General features: G+C 37.7%; 1 protein-coding gene across 3 annotated transcripts in view; it reads left to right on the top strand.

Moving 5' to 3' along the window:
• The window catches only part of Fgf14 (fibroblast growth factor 14), a 633,194-nt gene that overhangs the window by 547,416 nt on the left and 61,632 nt on the right, over positions 1-24,146 (top strand). The window lies entirely within an intron of this gene.

Below are 24,146 nucleotides of genomic sequence, written 5' to 3'. Positions count from 1 at the left end.
CAAAGGAGCTCAAAACATGTCCACACAAAAACCTGAACACGGATGTTTATTGTAGTTTTAACCATAATTCCCCCCATACGGAAGTAACCAAAATGTGCTTTGGTGAGTGTTTGGATAATCAAAGTGTGACGCATCAAGACAATGGAATAGCATTTATCATTAAAAGAAAATGAGTTTATCAAGCCACAAATTTCATAGACATGGAGAAACTCTAAAGTGTGCATTACTAATTGAAAGAAGCCAAACTGAAAAGCTACATGCTATGATTCCAACTGTGACATTCTAGAACCACGCAAACTATGAGGTAGTGAAAAGAACAGTGATTGCCAGGGTTTGTTAGGAGGAAATGATAAAGAGGATTTTTATGGTAGTAAAAATACTGTACATCATGCTGTAATGGTGCATACATGTCACTCTACAACCGTCCAAACTCATAGCATGCACAAAACAAGAGTGAACCCTACTGTAAACTATGAATTCTGGGTGATATGGATGTGTCTGTGGAGGCTCTGGCGGGGGATGTTGACAGTGGAGGAGACTTTGCTTGTGTAAGAGCAGAAGGCAGGTGGGAGATCTCTGTGTCTTTCTCTCATTTTATTGTGACTTAAAGTCTTTTTTTAAATAATAAGTACAGCTTATAAAAATCAAGTGTCAGGCCCAAGTCTTGACCTGTATTTTTTCCAACTTTCCCTGAAGCCCCTCATCACAGAAAGTATAGGAATGAGAGATTTCTTTGCAAATCCAAGAATGGCATAAATAATTGAAGGGACAGAATATTTTGGAAACTGTAAAATAAGGCTCTTGTCTGGAACATGAACCAACTCACCTAAAGGAGGCTCTCTTGGGCAGGCGATTGACACGATGTCTGAGCAAGTTGTAAGGCCAGGAGGATGCTCTCAGACAGATGTCCAACAGAGCCAAGTTGAGAGGGGACTGAGAAAGGGACTGCTGGTATGATGAGGGAGAGATCTGGTCTTGGTGTCTGATAGCTAAGTAGGAGGTTTCTAAACCACATGGCATGTTGAAGTGGCATGGTGTCAGTGTTGGATCACCCAGTAGGCAGGCTTCATCCAGGGCAAGCAACATTATGCACTGAATTACGACCATTTGAAATAGAGTATAGACAAGATGCAGTCATGACTGCTATAAGATATGCATTTGGTTATGATGAAATGGGATTTTTGAAATCACATCTTAGTGCAATTATAAACAGTGACCAAAGACTGAAGATCTGTAAGTACTCTAAAAATAAAAAGCAATTAAGGTATGCATTCTGTTTTCAAGAAACTGATGATCCTAAGTTATTAAGAGGTCCAATTTTGGATTCAAATCCAACTCTGCCAATTCCCTAGCTGATTATTTGTTGTGTGACCATGGAGAGTCTCTTCTTCTATAAAATGAGGATAATCTTGGAGAAACCTCATAGGGATGTTGTGAGAACTAAATGAGTTTATGCATAGCAGGTTCTGTTTAATTGGCAGCTATCAATCAACACCATGACCCACTTAGCCATGAGTTAATCTTCAGACTCTTTAGGAACTACAGAGCTTAAGAATTCTGCATGACTCTGGATGAACTCTTCATGCTTTGTTATATTGAAATCCTTTAATTTATTGTGCACCATGACTGGCTCTTTATCCCCAGATCAAGAGTGTGACACTGATAGGAAAATGTTTGCTGTTCCTTTTCTGGAAGTCTCTACCTGATTTCTTCTGTTAGTTTGGGTCCTCCCAATTTGTACCAGCCCTCTCTACACATTTATAGGATAATAGGGATAGGTGTATAGTAGAGTGGAAAAATGAAGTTCCCTTTAAATATGTTGTTGCCATTTTTGATTTTAAGATAAGCTCTCCATCACCTGTACCTGGGGTGATCCGGCAGTAATAGAACATCCACAGATAAGACAGAAAGCTCTTGCTGCCATAGTGGTTTAATGGCCATTCATAAAAAGACAGACGGTTGGAATTTTTTAAACAAGCTTTCTGGAAGTAAAATTAAATTCCTGATGGGCAATTTTTTTCTGTGAAATATTTTTCTAAATATGTACATTTTTGTCAGTTCTCCTTTATATGGTATTTCATTCTAAAACACATAAAATAAGTGACAAAAAATTGCCTGCATTATGAAAAAATAGGTGTCACTGTCATACTTTTAATACAGGACACGTACTCAAGTGGAATAGCACAGGATCAAGTGTTCAAAGGCAGGACTCCAGGGTGAAAATGTGCACTCCAACATTGTGACTGAGAGGAGTGGAAGAAAGTGAGATGAACTGAAGAACAAAGTATCCACAAACCACACACAAAACCCCAAAATAAATGTTTCACATTATATAGAGAAAAAGAAATTGGAGATGAGATCATGCACTGGATTACTATACAAGTGCATTTTTCTCCATTAACAATAAAGTACTAAAAATTATAAATTTTGTTTTTTTCTGTCCAGACATGGGCAGTCTCATTCAATATAATCTTAAAAGCTTTACCTAGAAAAATATCCAAGGTAGTAAATTAGCTCAATCACTATCCACTCACTCGAAAACTAACAGCTCAATGGATATTTCCAAATAACCGTGGGTGTTTTATAGAATCATCCTACCCAAAAAGGGAGTGTTGTCAAATTATAGCTACCAAACCATATTTTATTACCAATAGATCATTTTGGTTTTGCTAGTAAGGGCTATCTTATCATTCCTTATATTTGGAATGGCAATAATATTTTTTATAATTTATTAAGGAAGTAAAAATGACTTTCTTATTGTATTTTCAGAAACATAGTAAACATTAAATTGACAGCATTAAAATTAAATATATGATATACAAAATTCTTATTTGATTACAAATGAGTAAGTCATCACTTGATTTCAAGCAGTGATTAATTAATAGAGAAATGTTCTGAGAAGAGAGGCACAAGAGAGGAAAATAAAAAGAAGAAAACACACAGGACAACCGAAGAAATGGGGATGGAAGATACAGAACGCAGGACAAAGTTTAGTATATTCATAGATGCATAAATTACAATAAATAGTTTTGTCTTTAATTGCCTGTGCTGCAAATCACTTGAGCAGAGTGCTATTTGCTTTTCTTTCTTTCTTTCTTTTTTTTCTTTTTTGTTTTTTCGTTTTTAAAGCATTTAATCCAGAGACTTCTGATTTTCAGATCAAATTCAGGACCTTTGTATTCTTCTCACCAAAGGATACCAAGCATTAACCCAAACAGATTCATCCCAGAGACCAGGAAATGTGACGTTTAAAGCGCCGATGATTAGTGATATTTTACTGCACTCTTAGGTGTTTTGGAAGGAGGGAATTTACAAAGTCCAGGTGTCCACTTCCATCATGTTCAGGATGGAAGATATCTAACCTGAATGATTCAGGTACCCATTCCCCCCGTGCCCTCCCTTCTGCCACCCAAACACACACATTTTATTGCACAGACTATTTTTTTTTCTGTTCTTCTCTTTCCAAAGTAGCAGTAGTGGAAACAAGGCAGTTCTGCACACTGGTGATTGTGTAATGCTTCAGCATAAAAGCACCATGTTCTAACATTTCCGATGTTTGGAGTATATACAAACAGAGACATGTTAAATTGTGGTATAAAGGTATATTAAAAATTGTAATGCAAAAAAAAGTTTTACATCCAAAGAGGCAATACAATTTTTTTAACACAACCTTTACCTTTTTCTCTATTAAATTCTTAAAATAATTCCAAAGGTTATTACTAATAGTCAAACTTCTCAAGAAACCCAGAATTGAATGGATTTACAGCTACGTCTTCTTTGAATTGAATGAGTCATAATATGACTTGTTTTATTCATTATCTCATTGCATATGCTCAATGCTAAAACTGATCTTTTTCCTGTCTGAATGATGAAGGCCAAATATTTAAGAAGTTTGTTTCTATTGTTTATTGTATATAAACATTATGCTCTTCTTAAAGAAATGCATATTTATTAATTTATTTCACGGACTCTTTGACGGTCAACCTGTCACACACCTCTAGACACCTGCTAGAACATAAGCTCTGTGGGAGAAAACAGTACACAGCTCTCTGACATGTTAGCCATCGTGAGCGGCTCTTCAACTGCTCCAGCCTCTCATCCACTGCATCATGCATACAGAACAGGTTACCAGACCCAAATAATTCCTGAGCTCTACCAACATCACACAGAATAACATTTCCAGACAAACCTCAGATGAAGGGCTGAGAATTTAGCATTTGTTATTTCAAAGGTATATTGTTATGGATGTCATTAAAAATAAAATTGTAAGCACCAAGGGAGTTGAAATAGCTCCCTGACATGACAACAAGTAGCAATCTTCCCAGCCACCCCATATTTAAACCTGTAATTCTAGCCAATTCCTTTCTACTGACAACTTTTAAATTGTTTTTAAAATTTGTTCTTTTTAGTTATACACGACAGTAGAATATATTTTGACATACTATACACATATGGAGTATAACTTCCCATTCTTCTGATTGCACATGATGTGGAATTACACTGGTTGTGTATTCATATGTGAACATAGGAAAATAATGTCTGATTCATCCTACCATCTTTCCTATTCCAATTCACCCTCCCTTCCCTTCATCCCCTTTGTATAGCACTATTCTTCCCTACCTCTCCCCCATTGTGAGTTAGCATCCACATATCAGAGAGAGTATTAGACCTTTGGTTTTGGGGATTGGCTGATTTCACTTGGCATGATAGTCTCCAGTTTCATCCATTTACCAGCAAATCCCAATATGTCATATCTCTTTATGGCTGAGTGATATTCCTTTGTGTATATACACCACATTTTCTTTATCCAGTCATCTGCTGAAGGGCACCTAGGCTGTTCCATAGTTCAGCTATTGTGAATTGAGCTGCTATACACATTGATGGGGCAGCCTCACTATGGTATGCTTATTTTAAGTCGTTTGGGTGTGTACCAAGCAGTGGGATAACTGTGCAAAATGGTGGTTCCATTCCACATTTTCTGAGGAATTCCCATACTGCTTTCTAGAGTGGTTGCACCATTTTTCAATCCCAACAGTAATGTATGAATGTGTCTTTCTCTTCACATCCTCACCAAAATGTATTATTATTCATATTCTTGATAAGATTTTCTGCCTAATAGAAGAAAAAACAGGCCCAAATATACATCAAGTTGGCTTAGGAACTGACTTCCTTAACAAGACTCCTAAAGCACAAGAAGTAAAATCATGAATCAGCAAATGGGATGAAATCAAACTAAAAAGCTTCTTCTCAGCAAAGGAAACAATCACGAATGTGAAGAGAGAGCCTACAGAATAGGAGAAAATCTTTGGTACCTGCACCTGAAATAGAGTATTAATTTCCAGAATATATTTAGAACTCAAAAAACGCCAAAAAAAAATAACCCAATCAATAAATGGACAAAGGAACTAAACAGAAACTTCACAGAAGAAGAAATATGATTGGTCAACAAATATATGAAAAAAATATTTAACATCTCTAGCAGTTAGAGAAATGCAAATTAGAACTACACTGAGATTTCATCTTACTCCAGTAAGAATGACAACTATCAAGATTATAAGTAACAATAAAGTTTGGCAAGGATGTGGGGAAACAGGTACAATTTACCGGCAACGTTGATGAGTTTAATTCACACACACACACACACACACACACACACACACACACTAAACTCGTGTGTGTGTGTGTGTGTGTGTGAATATATCCACTTTGTCATAATTATTTTTCTTGGCCCAATAGTCTTCTGTTCCTACTACAGCATGTCTTTTCCCCATAAAGTATAGAAGGCCAGACCAGAGAAATGATCCTTTTGCTAACAGCCCAACACAGCAAAAAGCAATTGTACCACAAAGAAGAAGAATGCCTACTTAGTAGGAGGTAGTAAATGTATATGTGGATCGTGGGGCTTTCAGAGACAACACTTAAGGTGAGTTATCTTTATCCAATTCCTAAAAAAAAATAATCATAACGTTATGAGGCTGTTCAAGTAGAAAGTTTCCATTCAAGTAGAAAGCAATTCTGCTCAGTAGAATTAGCAACAGGGGCCATTTATCACCTTATGGATTTACTTAAGAAATAAGTTAAAATATTTGTGCAATTTTAGTTCTCCTGAATAATTAGAGTGGGAGTGAAGAATGTTTGCATACCAGGAGCTAACAGAAGTCACAATGTCATGCTCAGAAGTAGTGGCCATCCACTGAGATGGTGTGCTCTCTGGAGTGAACCTAGTCTGAACCAGAGGACATCTTCCTTCACTTTACTCCTCTGTTTTTTTCTTCTATGGCACCCTTTCTGTGTTCTTTCCTTTAAAGTCTTCTCTGCCCTGCCTTTCTGAATTTAGTGGGATGTTAGACTGGATAGAAGCTTGCATGAAAAACTATCAATGGATTGTATTTCAGAAAAGGAAAGAATCACCTTAATGGCCCTAAATGTGGGTTTTATATTTAATTTGAAAATGTCTGTAGCTATGACAGAATCCCCAGGGTTTTTTTTTTTCAAGGATAATTTTCTTTGCTTCCCAAATATAACATTTGGGGGGCCACTTTTATTTCAAGTATTAATAATGATTCTATTTTTTATTAATTTTTAATTTTTTAAATTAGTTATACATGACAGTGGAATGCATTTATGCACTTTGATATATCATACATAGATGGGATAAAAATTCTCTTTTTTCTGAGTGTACATGTTGCAGAATCATATTGGTCATGCAGTTACATATGTACATAAAGTAATAATGTCTGTTTCATTCTACTATCTATCCTATCCCCACAACCTCTCCCCTCCCCTCCCGTCTCTTCCCCCTACCTAATCTAAGGTAACATTATTCTTCTCTAGTGCCCGCTGCCTTACTGTGAATTAGCATCCACATATTAGAGAAAACATTCAGCCTTTGGTTTTTTGGGCCTGGCTTATTTCACTTAGCATGATTATTCTCCAACTCTATCCATTTACTGACAAATGCCATAATTTTTCTCTTCTTTAAATCTGAGTAATATTCCATTGAGTATATATACCACATTTTCTTTATCCATTCATCTATTGAAGGACACTTAGGTTGGTTCCATAGTTTAGCTATTGTGAATTAAGCTTTCTGATTTGTTATACACGACAGCAGAATGCATTTCAATTCATAGTACACGTATAGAGCACAATTTTTTATGTCTCTGGTTGTCCACAAAGTAGAGTCACACCATTTATTTCTTCATACAGGTACTTAGGGTAATGACATCCATCTCATTCCACTGTCTTTCCTATCCCCTGCCCCCTCTTTTCCCCTCACTCCCATTTGCCCTATCTAAAGTTCCTCCATTCCTCCCATGTCCTTCGTCCCCACTATGAATCTGCATCATTATATCAGAGAAAACATTCAGCATTTGTTTTTTTGGTATTGGCTTAGTTCACTTAGCATTATATTCTCCAACTCCATCCATTTACCTGAAAATGTCGTGATTTTATTCTCTTTTAATGCTGAGAAGTATTCCATTGTGTATATATACCACATTTTCTTTATCCATTCATATACTGAAGGACATCTAGGTTGGTTGCACAATTTAGCTTTTTGTGAATTGTGCTGCTGTAAACATTGATGTGGCTGTGTTCCTGTAGTATACTGTTTTTAAGTCCTTTGGGTATTGATTCTATTATGCTTCTATTATTTTTAAAAAGTAGAGTCCAAACTAGCTTTGTTTTTAATACTTTGATTATGCCAATTAAATAACATTTTCAGGGTGCTACAATATTATTCTTTAATTTGCCATCCCCTAGCAATTAAATGATACTATTAAACTATATTGTTTTAAAATTGTGTCCCTCTTACACAAATTAAAATTTGTCATTGTATTTGACATTTATTAAATATTTGATTGTATTATAAATCCCAGATACCCAAGTGCTTTTTAATTACATTTTGTTGACATTCTGACTTGAAGTGAAAATGATAATTCATAGATTAATGTGTGTGTGAGTACACGTGCATGGAATTAATTGAGAGCATACAAGCATTGCTTATAATACCGTACAAAGGGCAGGAGTCTAGGTGTACACTCATTTGAAAACACAATTGTGTTCAAATTTTACTCACAAATTCATCTGGATGACCCACCTAACATAATGTCCTACCTATTATGTTTTCAATAAGTCATAAAATATGTGACATAGAATTTATTTTGAAGAGCTTTTCTGAATGGGCTTATACATTCAGAAAATATATACACATATAGAATATATGTGTAAGCACATTTATATACACATAAGGCTTGTACAGGCAATATACACACAAGTTTAACATGAATTTAATAGACACCTTTACATTTATATATAATATGTAATATATATATATATATATATATATATATATATATATATATATATATATATGAATTAAATGTATCATATATAGTATGTGCTAATAGAACAGATTTACATATTTATATACATACATATACATTTTTATACATAAATTTTATGTCATAGATCATGTGTATGTATGATGTATGTGTTTTTGTCAGCTTCTTCACTGCTGTGACCAAAAAGACCTGACAAGAACAATTAGAGGAAGAAAAGTGTATTTGGGGGCTCAGAGTTTCCAAGGTCTCTGGCTGGCCGGGTCTCCAGATGGCCAGCTCCATTCCTCAGAGTTGGAGGTGAGGCAGAACATCATGGTGAAAGGATATGGTTCAGGGAAGCTGCTCAGGACATCACCAGGAAGCAGAGAGAGAGAGAGAGAGAGAGAGAGAGAGAGAGAGACTAAGCTCAGCTCACAAAATATATACCCCAGAATCACGCCCCCAGTGCCCTACCTCCTCCAGGCACACCCCACCTGCCTACAGTTACCACCCAGTTAATCCCTATCAGGGGAGTAATTCACTGGTTAGGTTGAAACACTCATAACACAATCATTTCACCTCTAAACTTGCTTGCATTGTCTCACTTATGAGCTTTTGGGGATACCTAATATCTAAATCATAACAATATGCTAATAACTCTTAAATTTTTCATGCTTTAGTGGATTTAGATTGGACTGTCAGTTTTTAAAATATTTTTCCTGTAGTCTTCTTTGATTTGAATTGTCTTTAAACTGACAACATACCTAATAACTTTATAGAGTAGCACTGAAGTGAATGGCCTGTGACATTGATGTGCTCAGAAGCTTCACATCTATTGTACACTGGTCCTCTGTGTGATTTTGGTTAGTAAGGATGGTCGTTTAAAATTATTCTGAAAGAGAAGGGCTTATGCTGTTGGGCTTTTGATGGGCAGAGACAGGAAGCTGTGACCATGCATAAATCTAGCTTTTCTGCGGCAGGATGCTACTGTGTTTGGTGATCCTCACTGGATGCTTCCTTCACTTCCAGCATTGATTGTGTGAATCTGTGTGGATGACATTGGGTGAACTATTTGTGTTTCTTGTTTTGTCAGAACTCAAAAACACAGAAATCAATGTGAATTTCAAAGCCTTTGGAACCAGATTATAGCTGTCTATAGCTTTTATGTTCCTTAAACTTTTAAAATACCACCCACTATTAACAGAAATTTCTATAACTGTTTAGACATACTGATTCACAATGATAAACATGTGTGTGGACCTCCCCTGCTGTTCAAGGTCTTTAATCAAGGAAACCACTGAAAGAGCTGATTTACTTACTGTGGGTGAGTGGATCTTCTTAGTCCGGTAGCCCCAAATCCCTGAGGACAGACAGCAAACAGCTAAGGTTGTCCCTTTAAATATCTTAACCTGAAGTTCATAGAAAATACAACCTGCTGGGTCACAATAAAAACTTCAAAATAGGTAATAAAATATTCTCCTGGAATATATATTGAAGGAAAGTGTTTTCAGACTTAAAAACATGTAAATTTTCAAGCACATCCACTCAAGGAGGAGTGATGAATAGTGATGAATATGCTCCACTACAGGTGGGATCCCTTCCAATGCCACAGTTACACGTGCACGCTGGCATAGGTGGGTTGCATGGGTTTGCAAGTCCCATTTATGCCAGCACCAGCAAGAATGTGGTTTTCTGATAGTTGGATAAAACAAGGATTGTATTTGGTGAATTTACATGGTGGTCCCATTTTATAAGAATTTATATATATAGTATATTAGAGTATGATAAAGTGTGTATATGTGTGTATACACTTACACACTTATATATGCATAAAATGGAGCTCCAAATTCAGTCTAGATCATTTAAATATGCACCCCCATGAGTGTGTGTGTGTGTGTGTGTGTGTGTGCATGCGCTCCTATATATCTAGTGGAATTGTGATTTCAGTGCAGATGTACTTAGCTAGGATTTTGGTTATTTTGTTTTGTTCTATTGGTACTAGGATTGAACCCAGGGGCTTTCAACCACTGAGCCACATCCCAAACAGTTTTTATTTTGAGACAGGGTCTCACTAAGTTGCTTAGGGCTTAGCTAAATTGCTGAGGCTGGCTTTGAACTTGTGATCCTCCTGCCTTAGCCTCCTGAGCCATCGGGATTATAGATGTGCACCAACATGCCCTGCTGTTAGGGTTTTCATCTACTCGAATGTCTTGTAGGCATTGAATGTTTACACAGAAGACAGGTAAACTCCCCGCCTGTAAGACTATCCCTCCCTCTGAGGTGTGCAACATTTGTGACCTCTGTGTATCACATACCAGTAGCAATCACCACTGCATACCAAAATACCACTGGAATGCGGCGTCATCTCTTAATTACTACCCTGTGCAAATACTTGTTCTACTTCATTCATTCTGCTGCATTTTATCTGCTCTGCAACATTCTTTAAGCTGATTTCCACTGTCTTCACCCACCCAGCCCAAACTCAAAATCTGTTGAAACCCTTCTCACTAAAGCCCCTAAGGACTGTGTGTTGGTAAATCACCAGCTCTGATTTTGACCTGAGAGATGGATTGCCCAGAAGAAAGAAGCCCCTCAATGACCTCTAGTTGATGTAAACTTCTGTCCTTCCTTCTTGCTCTCTGGCCTGTGTGCAGCCTCTTCTATGTAATCTTTAAATATTGTGGTTCCTTAAGGATTGATCCAAGGCATTTTCTAATCTTATTTACCTATTTCCATGGCTAAAATATGCAACTAAGTACAAATGGCTTTCATTCTTTATATTTCTATCTTAGATTTTTCTTCTGAGCACTAAACTGGTATATGAATTCAAATTCCCACTGAAAAGTTCCACATCAGCATCTCCCAATGCCATGTTGAGACTGAATCCATGTCTTTCTGCCCAACTCTGGCTTCCTCTAGAGTTCCCTGGTTCCATAAATGCAGCAACATCTGCCCAGTTCCTTTTGCCAGAAGCCTCGGTGCCGTGCAGGACGTATCTATCATACAGTCCATCTGTAACCAAGTTCTGTAGACTCTTCCTCTTGCATACAACACTTATTCTCATTTTCTACCATCAACACAGTAGTCTGCCAAGGTCACCTCTACTCTTGCAATCTAGTTCCTGAACTGTTTTTTTAGGCACTCTCACCTCTTCTAACTGCCCCCTCTGAATAGGTCTGTCACAGAGAACTTTCAGAAACACCCAAATCTCCCCACATTGTCTCTTCCTCTGTTTCTTTGATACACTAGAGCCTGGGTCTGCAAGATATTTATGACCCTGGGCCCAACTCTAGACCATCCCCTAGATGTGTAAGTAAAATTCTGTTGGAACATACCATGTGCATTTGTTGAAGAGGAGCTGTATCTGTAGCTACTTTCAAGTTGTAGCTGCAGATTTTAGTAGCTGCCAACAGACATGATGCCCCTCAAAGCTTAAAATACTATTTGTCGGGCTGGGGATGTGGCTCAAGCGGTAGCGCGCTCGCCTGGCGTGCGTGCGGCCCGGGTTCGATCCTCAGCACCACATACAAACAAAGATGTTGTGTCCGCCGAGAACTAAAAAATAAATATTAAAAAAAAATTCTCTCTCTCTCTCTCTCTCTCTCTCTCTCTCAAAAAAAAAAATACTATTTGTCTCTTTAGAGAAAAAGTTCATCAATCTCTGCATTCAGCAAGTACTACCTATGCAATAAATAGTTAATAAATTATTTTACATCATTTTCTCTGAACACAACATAGTGCTCCTTGCTGTGTGGATCCTAAGACTCTACATAGTCCTTTATAATTGTCCTGTGGTCACAGACCTTGTGCTCCACTCAGACTTTGTATTCTGTTCAGACTTCAATCATGTGAAGAAAAGAATCATGCATTTAGCATCGATGATAAAAGAGCTCAAAAAGAGTTTTTGAGGTGGCTTTCAAGAGCCTGCTTCTAACTGTCCCTCACTCAGTCACTCACTTGGTGGCTTCAAGTTTCCACAATACTTTCAAAGGGAATGCCAGGGTGTTATGTCAGATCTTCTAAAATGGCTTCACACTCCGGCTTCCATGTAGACTCATCACAAAGTATACGTGAGGTTCAGAATGTTCCATCTTTGGATGATGCTGGTAGGAGATGTCCTACTGAGGTGTCTACTCCATAGCGAAGGCTCTCTCCACGGAGGTGGAAGTATATTCATACAGCTGAGCTGCCTTCTGCAAGTTGCACCGAAAGTGCACAGACACCCAGCATACAGGGCCTGCTGAGCAGTTTAATTTCATTTTGAAAATAGTTACCTATTTTGTAAATGGAAATATTTTTCCTACCATAGGCAGAGGAATTATCATCAATTGCTGTCCTTGGATAATGGGGACCAAATTTTCAGACTAATGCCCAACACAGATGGATAACTACCTTTTCATTTAATAGATTTTATGATTATTCTAATACATTATTACTTCTATTATTATATGCATAAATGATTATACATATGAGTTATTATTATCATGTTAGCTGTTTAATTTGAAAAATAGGTATCAACTCTTATTGGATTTTATATTGTGTATTTCAGAATAGTTTTTGAGGGAATTAAATGGCATTTGAGATACAAAGTATTTGTGGATGCCTTGCTCTAAAAACCATTTAAATACCAACGAGGAGGGTAGTCCCATAAAGGTAAAATAATATTCACTGTGATGAATAGAACAGATTTACATATTTATATACATGCCCATACATTTTTATACATAAATTTTATGTCATATATTATTTATTCAAGACCCTCCTTGTGTCTGAAAATACAAAAATACTAAATCATTAAAATGAAAATCTATTTTCATTACATGAAAAGTAATAAAAGAGGTGATTTTTATTGAACTTTCCCTCCACTTGTCTGCCCTGGGTCAAGAATCTAGAAATCCATGTGCAGCCTTGCGCATGGGCCATCCTGCACTCCCCGCTGTCATTTCCGTGAAATCATTTCTGGTGGCCTTTCTGAAAACCACTTTCAGGAGTCCTCTTCTCCTTGACTTATTCTTTGTGAGCAATTTTATAAAGGCCTGATTTCCCCATGTTTAATGATATCACTCTCCCCACTGATTTTTGCTTGTGTGTGTGGGGTGCCTTTTAATCATCCTATGACTAGTTTACTTTGGGAAGGGAATGGGAAGCATTCTGCCAGGTAAAGATAGGATGCGATATTCTTCGACACAGATAGTGAGAAACAGTGACGACTGTGGCAGAATGATACATGCTTACTATACTTTTATAAAACCCCAAAATGTTTGGCTGTTCAGTGCTTCTGTCAGTGCCACACATTATTCAACCTGACCTAAAGCCATGTTTCTCTGCCTTAAATCTCACCCCCCCCCCCCCCCGCCCCGTACTGAACTATGCAGAGAGAGTTTTTGCAGTAGCCCAGCAGAGCGTCTGCCTTCCCAGCTTGCAGGCACTCTTTGCTTATCAGAACAACAGCGGAGTCTGCAAAGGAGAACAGGGAGGTTCGGAGACATCACATCAATGTCACACTAAGGCATTGATGTGACTTCTCTATCCTTTGGGCTGCTAGATTCTATAAAACTTCAGATTTGAAAGACAAAAAGGATATCAGAGGGAACAGCATGAATTTGAAATGAGAAAGATCAGACAGGGGAAAAAAAATGTCTCCAACCTTCCTTCCCCAAATGGACTTGGGTTAAAGAAGAACCCAAATAACATTAAGACTTGAGTAATGCAGTCAGTTTCTGTACATTCACGTTGCAATAAAAATTCACAAGAAGTTCTTCATATTTAGCAAACAGTTATTTTGTGTTTACCACCTATGTACAAGGCAATCTTTGCTTCAGATTCATTAAATACCAAGTGATTAATGCTTTAATTAGTTATATACTTGTCCATTAATGGAATACTGTGGATAGTTATAGAAAAAAATACTTTAGAGTTGCAATTAGCTCATAATTTTGCAAATGTCAAGCCAAGGTCATTGGTAATGTTTCTCTCTGCTCATTACAACCCACAGTTACAAGTCTAACAGGCACACACACACAAACGCTCACACACACACACACACACAAAAAAAAAAAAAACACCTTTCTATCTCATTGCATACTACAGTTAATTGTATAGGCACATATTGAATCATCCTTCCCATAGAAAATGGAAAACAAACTTATATTCGCACACAACACTTAAAATGGAAACTTGTAAAACATGCAAAATTTTAACATCTCAGCCTATTTTTAAGATTGTTCATTGGCTTAAGGTCCTATTGAATTTTGATTACTCTCCCATTCCCCCTCCAAAAAAACAGTGAGAGGTGGAGTAGTGCATTTAAAAGTTCTGTTTAGATTTTTTCCTCACCTTTTATTTTCTAGACCAACTCTCACATGAATTACAAGGTCAAAAGGGTCATCTCTTTATGAATCAACAGAATTGAATTATTTTAATGTGAAATTATGTCATTGCAGGGTATTTCTCAGATCAAAGGCTGAGATAAAAACCAGCAAATTTCCCAGAGCTTTTCTGGATCATGCATCATTTATTAAAAAACAAATTCTTACTCTCATATTTACGGGTTCTCCAATAACAAAACACCTCTGTGGACTTAAATTGTCCACAACATGCTTATAATGTATTTTATTTTTGTAACTCCAGGGAAACATGTGAAAGATATGTGGAGACTGGAATCTGTTTGTTGTCATTCAATAGACAAACATAGCCTTTCAAGCCAGTTTTTTTTCTTCATTACAGTAAAAAATTCTTTAACAGTCAAATATGGAAAAAAAAAAAGGTCATAGGGAAGAGATGAAAGGGGAGACATTTCAGACCACAGCTGACCCAAGGTCTGCTAGCAGGTGTGCTTGGTGATGACCATCATGAATTTTCCTTTTCCTGCTTCAGTCTTTCCTTGTAGTTTCCTATCTTCTAAAAAATAAATTAAATTAAATTAAAAACTGTTTTTTTTAAAAATAGGGAAAATACTGCTTTTTGAAAAAACTTCAATATGATAAAAATATTATTGATGTTTTGAAGAGACCTAATATTTAAGATACCTTTTTTTTACTAACTTCAACCATCTGTGTTTCTACTGAGTTTGAACACACACACACCAATTTATGATAATCACTTAGTTTAGCCCCAAGATTGAGACTGCTCATTGTCTGTGGTCAGTTGATAAACTTTAATAATGAAGTAACAGTAAGATTTGCTCTCAAAGCCAGGATGTAACCTTGAAAAGCAGAGGCTGAAGTCAAAGCTTTATCTGGCTGTGACGTGATGTGTTCTCTTCCGATGAATCATCTACCAATACTTGAGCCTTCAGTGAGCTATCACTGTGGCCCCTCCTCCCCCGTTCCAACCCCACAATTTATATTTTGAAGCTATTTTGGGAGAAACTTGACTGCTTGTTTACGTGTGTCATTCCAATCACCAACATTTTCACAAGGGGGGACAATTACATGTGACAAGTTGATTGATCATTTCATTATTTTGTGTCCATCAAGTAATGATTGAAAAGCCATGGAGAAGAGTTGTACTAGGCACCCCATCCAGAAAAACGCATAAACACAACCATGTAATCCAGTATCTTGCAATCTAGAAGAAAAAGAGAAAACATAAACAATTAAGATAACATAACACGAAGCATGTTGCAATTCAAGAAAAATACACTCAATAAGCATGTCAACAATGAACCAGAAACTGAGTTTCATGCATACTGTCTCATATTGTGAGGGGGGTTTTATCATCCTAATTTTAGAAATGAGAAAACTAAGGCTTGGAAGGATGATTATTATCCAAAGGAAAATGATCAGCAGCAGAATTGGGAATAGGATCTGGTTTTCATGATTCTAGACCTAAGTCCTGCATCACAGAGAAGAGAAGATTTAGTTGTGTCCATTAAGGGCAGGATTTGAAGAGACTTGATTTGACGATGGAGCACTAGCTTGAATGCTCTTGAAAAAGAGGAAGGGCCCTAAGGATGGATTCATTTGCCAGAGGTGCTATAACAAAGTACCACCAACCAAGAGGCCTAAACAACAGAAATGGCCATCTTCTGTCTGGGCTCTCAGATGGCCTTCTGAATGTGTGTGTCTGTGTCCTAATCTCCTCTTCTTATGAAGACACTATTCCTATGGAATTAGGTCGATCTTCATGACTTAATTTCACCTTAATGATCTCTTTGAAGACTGCATCTCCAAACAAAGTCTCATTCTGAGGTACTGAGAGCTAGGACTTTAACATGAATATTGCAGCAGGTGGGAGGACACCGTTTTTCCCACAGGGAAAAGTTGTGGGGCATGAGCACCGCAGTGGCTGAGCAGGCTCAAGACAGGAGCAGAGCAGGTGTAGCAACAGCAAGAGGAGAAGGGAAAGTTGAGGAAGTAATGTCTTGATGGCTTCAGTGACACATTTCACCTAAAAAAATCATCATTTCTCACTAGGATATGATAAATGATAAATGAGAGTTTAAAAATTAAATTGGAGGCAGGTACCAGGGATTGAGCCACAACCGCAGCCCTATTTTGTATTTTATTTAGAGGCAGGGTTTCACTGAGTTGCTTAGCACCTTGCTTTTGCTGAGGCTGGCTTTGAACTCATGATCCTCCTGCCTCAGCCTCATGAGCTGCTGGAATTACAGGTGTGTGCCACCACACCCACCCCCAAAAGTTAAACTTTTGGTAAAATTTATGACATAGCCAAATTTTTTATCTTACATAACTTAGTGAAGGAAAACATAATCATTCATTGGAACTTTTTATTCTACCAATAAAAAAATACATATTATTGGTTAATTTCCTAGGAATTCCCATTATCTTGGGTGCATTGGTTGTACATTCTCTAAATGTATACAAAATTTTTACTAAATTCTTAGGATTGAATTCAATGACTTTGGAAAAATCCTTTTGATGTAAGCTAATATATCATTTTTGCCTTAATTTAGCAATATTTTAAGATAAAAGTCACAGGATGATCAAAGAATAACCAGAGCCTGTGAGGATGTGGAGAGAAAGGAACCCTTGCACTCTGTTGGTAGGAATGCAAATCAGTACAGCCTCTGTGGAAACCAGTAGGGAGGTTCCTCAACAAATTAAAAAAAGAACTACCATATGATCCAGCAATCCCACTTCTGGGTGTACATCCAAAGGAAATGAAATCAGTATGCTCAAAAGACATCTGCATTTCCATGTTTATTGTAGGATTATGGAACTATTTCTGTGCTTAGTAGAATACTACTTAGTGATTTGTCTATGAGCTAAATACAACTTTTATAGGCTGCATATCCATCTCCCACAAAATATGTACAGATTCATTGCAGCATGCTACATGAATTTCGTCTGTCCTCCCGTTGCGCACAGTGACCATCTTTGCATGCTAAGAAGGTCTTCCTGCGTGGGTTATGCAGTTGAGTGTCTTGGCCACTGTGTCCCCTCACACGCTTCTGGTTTGCTTTGTGTGCTTTCTCATCTCTTATTTCCATCTTTATTTTCTACTTCTGACGGTTCTGGAGTATGAAGGCAAAGCAGGAACAAGTGCTCACTGCCTGTGTGACACTCTTCCAAGGTGAGTCAGGGTTTGTGGGGGTAGACTCCACAGACTCACAAGGTTTCATTTCCCACCGTTGCATCCCAGGGACTCTTAATTCACTATATAATTTAAATAAAATAATCAATTACTAAATGGAGAAGACATATAACAGTTTTCTTTTTCTTTTCTTTTTAAAAATATACTTCTTGTTTATAGTTCTAAAAGGGGTTTCTCTCTTTTCATAGTCAAACAAACAACAGTTTATGAGATGAAAACATGATTCCAATTTTATCTGTACATTTTGCATACATATTAAAATATCACTCTGTGCCCTCTCCATATGTGTGATTTCACATGCTAATCAAAGATCTAATAAAACACTATATTACCTTCATTAAATTAAAGCTTTTTTTAAAAAAAAATTTAGTATAGCATTTGGGAAACTGTAGCTGCTGCCTAAATCTGAGCTGCCTCATTTCTGTAGATGAAGTGTGCTTGGATGCAGACATAGCATTTCCGTTGGTGCTCACTATCTGTGATTGCTCCAGCACACCCTCAGGGTCCAGTACCCAGTACAGGGTGGGTTGGCCTCAGGGCCTACGTTATTTACTATCTGGCTATCTACACTGGTTTGGAGTAATGAAATTTTAAATATGTGCATTAAAATATTAGAATATGTGCATTAGCAGGTCAATTAAAAAGGTTCTGTTCCATTCATGTAGGACATTTTTCTATTTTTTTATATCTTTATTTTATTTATTTATTTTTATGTGGTGCTGAGGATCGAACCCAGTGCCTCGCTCACACATGCAAGGCAAGCGCTCTGCTACGAAGCTACAATCCCAGCCCTGTGTAGCACATTTTTCAAATAGAATTATAGGAGAAATGTAATTCTGAAATATTTTATGAGATTGTAGATTTTTAGTTGATTTTCCAATATAAAGGAAATACATAATTTTTATAGAATTAGATGTTTTAAAAGCTCTCTAGTCTTTAGGAAATAGCATAAATTGTTCTTCAGTAAATTTCCAGTAATAAAGCTAACATTTGAAGTTACTACTTCTCTACCTGACAATTGTACCCAACTACTAGATTTGTTTTTTTTCATAAAACATATTTTTAATATTGAGTTCTATGCACTGATGTTTTGTTTGTCTCGGTTGTTTGCCTTGAGGCCTGGCAGTAAACAGGTGAGCAAGTCCTGGTGTGGGAGCAGTAGGAGGTGCCAGGAACAGAACTGCACCTCCTTGCCAGCTCTGGTTGGCTGTTGTGTCAAAGGCTGTATTAGACCTTTGAACTGCTAAATTTTCTGATTTTTTAGGAAAAGCAAGAAATCACAGTTTCATGTGATTTCACTTAGTTTTGAAATATAAGTCCAATTGAATTAAAAAAAAACTATGAGTAGCAAAGAAAATATTTGTGGTTTATGATGTTGAATTTATAACTAACAAGAAGTCTAGTTTTTTTTATAACCCTCTTGCAATGACAGCGTGTTTTGTGCATAAATCAATAATTCCTTTTATGATTGTTTTCCTATCACAAAAATGGCCTTCATGCTAGCTCATCTCATGAAATGAGATTGCACTAGGTTGTTTATTGGTGGTTTTGTTTATTTGTTTGTTTTGCTGGAAACTTCCAAGGCCCATATCTGCAAGATAGGCAGTGGTGAGTGGTGACATGTATCCCATGCATTGATTGTCAACCTGAGTGACACTAAAATGAAGAGCTGTCATTTTGGACCAGAAACCTCTTTGCTATATTTCTTATTATTTCAACAATTCAAAGTGATAGTGGTGCTTGGGTGTGAATCAGGGTTCTTGTCTCCTATAAGAATATCATCTGACAATATAAGGATATCATCTAAAAATTAAAGAATTGCTGTAGTTCACTGTAATTGATAATCTTTTGTATCACACATGCCAATTCTGTTTCTTTCTTTTTACTTTTCTACCTGAATTCGTCTTAAACTCTGCACTGTTAGAATGGTGGTATATTGTTTCAATTTTATTCTTTGTGAAAATTTTAGATTTTTTTACTATGATCATTTTGATTTATGGTTCATTTTCTTACATGCTGAAAACAGAGGCCAAATAAGTCCTCAATAGCATTTTCTGTTCGCCCCTTTTGTATAGTATAATTAATTGCATTTACTCTTAAGGAGTAGTTTGCACTGTCTTAATTGTATATTTAAGCACATCCAGCTTGTCCTTTGACATCCCGGAGCTGTGAAATCACTCACTTGAAACATTTATTAAACAACAATTTCTCTGTTCAGCTAAATTTGGGGGTGTTCTGGAGGAGTAAAATCAGGTTTCTGAACTTACAAAAAGTTATAATTTAGAGGTTATGGGAGGTTGTGGGAAAGAGAGAAGAGCCAAATTGTTAGTTCTCTCTTAAGGTCACAACATCTGCTACACCATATTAAATATCGATGCTTCATACCCCAAAACACTAACATCACCTAGGTTTTGTTCCTGCTTATAGCACCTGAGAGCACACTGGATCCCCACATCAACTCTCTGAAGTAAGGGGTGCCGTCTCCATGCTGTACGAGGGCACACAGATTTGAGAGGTTTCCCGTGGACACCCAGCTGGGAAGGGAAAGGGCCTTAGGTGGAGCCCAGGACATCTTTACACACCAGGCAAACTCCCCTCAGCTGCCCACAGGAATGCTAGCCTTGTGCCGCTCACAGCAAACGTGTGTCATCAACTCTTCATTAGGCCTGTGCGAGCATATGTATGCACTTCTGCACAAGCATGAGTATAGTTTCTATGTATGTAAATGAGTATGGCAAATTGCATGCACACCAAGGATTTGCAGCCAACTGTTCCGCCCTAATCCTTTATCAGTATTTGCCATAATGTGATCCAAGGTCAAGTGGCATCAGAATCCCCTTGGATACTTATTTAAAATATCCATTCTGGAGCCCAGAACTATTTAACCAACATCTCTGTGGTAAGACCCAGGAATAAGCCTTATAACATTTTCCCAAGAGGAATAATGAGGCACACTAAAGTCTAACATGTATGAGTAGCTAAATGGAATTTAGGTGTCTCAAGTGTAGGTAGTGTATTTATTTCACATTTGGTTCTTAATTCTGGAGCAGATAGAGTTAAAAGAAAATGAATAAAGCCAGGTAGGAACTCTACTCAAATTCTAATTTCTTTCACTCAAATGTAGTTGTACCCTAGAAATTAAGAGCAGCCTTAATTTACTGGATATATTTAGGAAGAGGAGGGAACTACTGGTTTATAAATAGGAAAAAAAAACAGAAGAAGTAAAGTAGATTCTATTTATAGCAGTGATGTAAGCTTGTTAAAACTAAGATTTGAAGAAAATAAAGTAAATAAAATGTTAAATTTAAACTTTCATATAAGGAATAAACTCAAATGGTTATAAAATTTGATCATGAAGCCAGGGCCCAGGAGGTAGAAAGAATATAAAGGTCATAAAGTCAGAATGATGTTAACTACTGATCAAAGTCCAAAAATCAGAGAGGAGGAGCCTGTTCTTTCAGTGTATATTATCTGCATAAAGAAAAATATGTAAAGGCAGTTCATTGAAATGTCAAGAGGAGTTAAAGATATTCTAAAAATCATTTGACGATCAATGGATGGTAAATGTTTTTTTAATACTTTCTCTTTATTAACATTATATTGAAGAGCTGGAGATGTAGCCCAGTGGTGACACTTGTCTAACATGAATGTGAAGGCTTGGGTTCAATACCCAGTACCCCAGCCCAAAAAAGTGCTTATTAACCATATACCTGTATATCATATTATTTATATTATTTTCTTTGAATTTATTCTTTATTTTTTTTTATTCTGGAAAACTACTACTATCTATAAGACCTTCATATATTCATTGCAAAAATCAGTCTTCTCATCCTAGTTTCCCATAGAGCATATCAGGTCCCTAAGATCCCTTGAATTTTGCTGGAATCTTCTAAAATGGAAGGACATGAAATCTGGGTACATGACTATGATTTAAATGTGGAAATGATTCAAATGACGAGAGAAGAGCTTGGAATAATTGCATGAATCAGCTCCATGAGGGCTGGGGAATCTGCAAAAGGTTTTAGAAGTGAGGACCCAACTAGAGGCAGAGCAGAGAAAGTGGTTTTCCCAGGAAGTCTCGAGTTCAGAGGTGGGAAATAAAGGCCCCATCCTACAAGGCTGACCTAGAGGTCAGACGCTGAGGGCTCCAGGAGGCTCTGAAAAGCTGATGCTTGGAACTTGGTGGCCTTTGCGGGAGAAGAAATCCCAAAGGGGTCGTGAAAAATGAGCCAGGAGATGCAGAAGAGAACTGGAATGACGGGAAGCACTGAAGACGGAATGGAGAAGGCTCTGGACACGCTCAACACATCACAGTGAAGAAGGAGGGCCAGAAATCACAGCCATTTGTGAATCACAGTGATCGACAACCCGTAAAGGAAGCTATGTATGGGGCAAAGGGAAACCAAGTCATGGTCCTTCCCGGGGAGGGAAGAAGAGGATCCCACAATGCATCTTGTCAGCAAGGCACAGAGAGCCCTGAAGGAATGACATGGTCCTCACCTCGGGAAGCACCCTGGGATAAGAGAGCTGAAGAAATGGCCCACGTCTTAGGCAGAGCTGTGATGCCTCCAGAACTAAAGAGCCAATCCTTCTAGTTAATAGTACAGACACAAAGTAGGGAATTATATGGAAAATGCACTCTGAAGAATCCAATTAAATGTCTGCCTCCTCTCCTGCTCGTTCTTGGTTTTGAACTTGATCACATGCAAAGTAGGCAAGGAAGGCAGGCATGTAATGTCCAAGTCACATTAAGAGGAATCGATTCTGTCTCCCTGGCAGCAACCTGCTTGGGGTTCATAATGAGTTAATTAATCAGCCTTCTGACTCAGGATGGCAGCTTTTTCTTCCACTGGCGTTTATTTCAGAATTTCCTCAGTGCTCACTCACACACGGGTAGATTTCCTGGAGGGAGGCTGGTGATTACAGTCCCCCAAATTAATTTTCCCATTCAGAATCCTAATTACAAGTTAATTGCTTTAATCTGAAGGTAGCAGCCTGAACAGGAAATCAGAAGGCAGACATTTCAGCAACCTCAAATTAGCTGGGTGGTTTTCCTAAATTGCTGAGGTACTCGAGTGCCTGCACTCCACACCACACTAGCAGAACTGCCCTGGAGATTCTAGAAGAACATAAAAAGACAACTGGAAACAGCCGGGCATTTCTGTGTGATTGGAACTTCTCAGTGGGCAGAGGTGAGTAATGGGGTGAAAAGGAGCACCAACCCCGTGAACAACCCCACAAGTTGTGGGGTCCCAGTGTAAGAGCGTTGAATGTATTGACACATGGAGGCTGTGAGGTGTCTGGGGAGGACCAAAAAGAGGACATAATGTCTCAATGTGAGAAGAGGCTGAAGTGCTCTGAAGAAAGGCAGGCAGGTGGCCGACCAAAGGCGTGGAGTGTTTCCACTGAGACCCACAGGGGTATGCACTGAGGAAGGGGAGCTCTGGCTACATTATTCCTTCCTTCAGGGTTTTATAGCCAGTGCGAAAGCAGAGTAAATATAATTAAAATTTAGTAGGATGAGCTCTATTATAAAGATAGATTGGCAGAGTTATAAGAATTCCTGGGAAACAAAACTAACTGGATTTTAGGTCTAGAACAGGGAGCCCTGCATTCATTCATACAATGATAATCATAAATATGGACGATGATGATACTGTATGGCTTTCAACGCACACTCATCAATGCCAACTTCATTTTGACAATGTAAGAAAGCCAGGGAGTATTATTGTCTTGGTTTTACAACTTACCCTTGGGCAGCATGTTGAAGGAATCATCATGAAGTGATGTTACATTTTATGAATCATAGTCTAGTACTGTTTTGATGATGCTTATTCTATAGTTTGGATATTCACTTGGAAGAAAGCAGAGTTATCTTCCTGGGATTGTGGCTATGAGACAATATACAGCATATTATAATGGGGAATACCAAACAGGTTGTGTACTGGAAGGTGGGACAGTAGTAAAGAGTAGCAGCAAGATGTGACTAATGGGCATTGACCTCCCTGGTATTCATGACCAGGAAGACAGCTGAGTTTTTCTTAAACTTCTTAAAAGAGACTCACACACCAGCAGCTGATTTAAATGCTATTTGGTTTAATAGTCATCAACTATAGGGGGAATAAAAACCTAAGAATCAAATTGGAAAAAAGAAAAAGGTAATGTACTGAATTTGTTCCCCTTCCCCCAAAATTCATAGTTGAACTCCTCACCCTCAGCACACTTGAATTTGGAGACAGGGCCTTTAGGGAGGTAACTAAATTA

This window comes from Marmota flaviventris, chromosome 4, assembly GCF_047511675.1.
Source record: "Marmota flaviventris isolate mMarFla1 chromosome 4, mMarFla1.hap1, whole genome shotgun sequence".
Classification (NCBI taxonomy): Eukaryota; Metazoa; Chordata; class Mammalia; order Rodentia; family Sciuridae; genus Marmota; species Marmota flaviventris.
The sequence above is the reverse complement of the archived record's forward strand: the minus strand, read 5'-3'. Positions and strand labels throughout refer to the sequence as shown.